The sequence below is a fragment of the Ailuropoda melanoleuca genome, chromosome 10 (assembly GCF_002007445.2).
Source record: "Ailuropoda melanoleuca isolate Jingjing chromosome 10, ASM200744v2, whole genome shotgun sequence".
Classification (NCBI taxonomy): Eukaryota; Metazoa; Chordata; class Mammalia; order Carnivora; family Ursidae; genus Ailuropoda; species Ailuropoda melanoleuca.
This window is the reverse complement of record NC_048227.1, coordinates 89,050,873-89,053,215: the sequence shown is the minus strand read 5'-3', so window position 1 is coordinate 89,053,215 and position 2,343 is coordinate 89,050,873. Positions and strand designations below refer to the sequence as shown.

The 2,343-nt window shown below is 34.1% G+C and overlaps 1 pseudogene; it reads left to right on the top strand.

The window, feature by feature from the left end:
• Nucleotides 1–1,192: 1,192 nt before the first annotated feature.
• Nucleotides 1,193–1,998, top strand: LOC100474772 (annotated as a pseudogene).
• Nucleotides 1,999–2,343: the final 345 nt, after the last annotated feature.

Here is a 2,343-nt window from a genome sequence, read left to right as displayed (position 1 = left end):
GGGGGTGGGGGAATGGGATAGACTGGTGATGGGTAGTAAGGAGGGCACGTATTGCATGGTGCACTGGGTGTTATACGCAACTAATGAAGCATCAAACTTTACATCGGAATCTGGGGATGTACTGTATGGTGATTAACATAATATAATAAAATAAAATTAAAAAAAAATTAGAACAATATCATCTCATTGATACAACCTCTTTTGACTGGATAAATATCTATCTGAAGACGTCATGATGAAAGCCTAATTGAAAAATGGTTGTGAGTGTATCTCTGTGGAACTTCAATCCTTGGAGGTACTGCCTCTTCTGCAGAAAACTGAGAAAAATGGACTCAGAATTGTAACAGCAGATCAGAATCAAAACTGGAGAGCTATGAACATGTAGGGGAGACAAATATACTCATATTGACTTTTTAGTTAAGGAATTTTGAACAGACTATACTTAGGAAAAAATCACTTGTATTAATGTATACCTACAAATTTAAATATGGTTTGTTTTTAGAAAATCTGTAGTTTGGCAGCTTTATTGAGGTATAATGACATACAATAAACAGCACATATGTAAAATGTATGATTTGTTGAGTTTTGACATATCTTTATATTTGTGAAACCATCACCACAATCAAGTAAATCCATTAGCCTCAAGTTTCCTCATGATCCTTTATAAACCCACCCTCCTGTTCCTTCCCCCAAGCAAACTGATTTTCTTTCTTTCTTTCTTCTTTCTTTCTTTCTTTCTTTCTTTCTTTCTTTCTTTCTTCTTTCTTTCTTTCTTTCTTTCTTTCTTTTTCTTCCTTTTTAAGTAAGCTCTATGTGGGGCTTGAGCTCACGACCCTGAGATCAATAGTTGTGTGCTCTACTGACTGAGCCAGCCAGGCGCCCCATCTTTCTTTTTTTTTTTAATTAAAAAAGGTTTAATTGTGATTAAAAAAAACCATAAAATTTATTATCTTAAGGATATAACAAAGATTAAAGCAGAGATTAATGAAATAGAGAATAGAAAAAAATCAACAAAGCTAAGAGTTGCTTTTTGAAAAGATCAACAAAATTGAGAAACCCTTAGATTCACTAAGAAAAAGAGACAAAAACGCAAATAACTAAACTCAGAAATGAAAGAGGGGGGATTTCAACCAATGCTACAGAAATAAAAAGGATTATAAGAGACTACTACGAACAATTATATGTCAACAATTGGGTAACTTAAAAGAAATGGAAAAATTCCTAGAAGCAGACAACCCACGGAGACTGAATCACGTAGGAAAAAAAAAATTCTGAACAGACCATAATTCCTAAGAAGATTGCATCAGTAAATAAAAACCTCCCAACAGATTCCCCTGGTTCATAGATATTTGGGCTAGAGCATCAGGAAAGACTAAAGATTAGATTGTAAGAAAATACAGAAGCCATGTTTCAAAGACCCGAATTACAGGTATTCATCAGTTTGTAAGACATGAGTCTCAAATACCTAGCAGTTTGGTTCTCAAAAGATCTCTAAATTGTGTGCAGTTACTTGGGAAAGTCGGTCAGGACTCTGTCATGATACAGGTGGAAGGAAAAAATCCAGCAACAATATTTTCTCTAGCAGCAAATGAGATGTGGCGATCAGAAGAAAGTGGGGTATACCAAACGGGCAATGTCAGTCAAAAGACAACATGGCACGGAATGTCAGCATTATGGTCAGGCCTCAGACACTTGGCATACCACTAAGTAAAAAGGGGTCTTAAACTGATGTGGAAGGAAAAGTAGGTTCAGGTGAATGCACAGATAAAAATAATTCCAAGTGACAGGCAATGATCATCATAGCAGTTAATACACTTCTGGATGACCAGACGAAAGAGAAGGCATAGAATGGATTGATTATTCTTCTTTGGCCATTGCTTGGTAGTCTCATTTCCAAATCATGTATAGTCTCTCTAGTTTCTAAGGACAAGGATTAAAATATATATACTTCCTAACAAAGAAAAGCCCAAGAAAGAAAGAAACAAACAAACAAAAAGAAAGAAAGAGAAAGAAAGAAAGAAAGAGAAAAAAAGAAAGAAAGAGAAAAAAAGAAAGAAAGAAAGAAAGAAAGAAAGAAAGAAAGAAAGAAAGAAAGAAAAAAAGAAAGAAAGAAAGAAAATTAGTGTTGACAGTAGAGAAGTTGGAGCATTGTTGGTGGGATTTTTTAGATGGGACAACTACCTTGGAAAATAGTATGGCAGTTCCTCATACTATTTTGTTTTATTTTATTTTATTTTATTTTATTTTATTTTATTTTATTTTATTTTATTTTATTTATTTTATTTTAGAGAGAGAGAGCACAAGCAGGAGGAAGGGCAGAGGGAGAAGCAAGCTTTCTGTTGA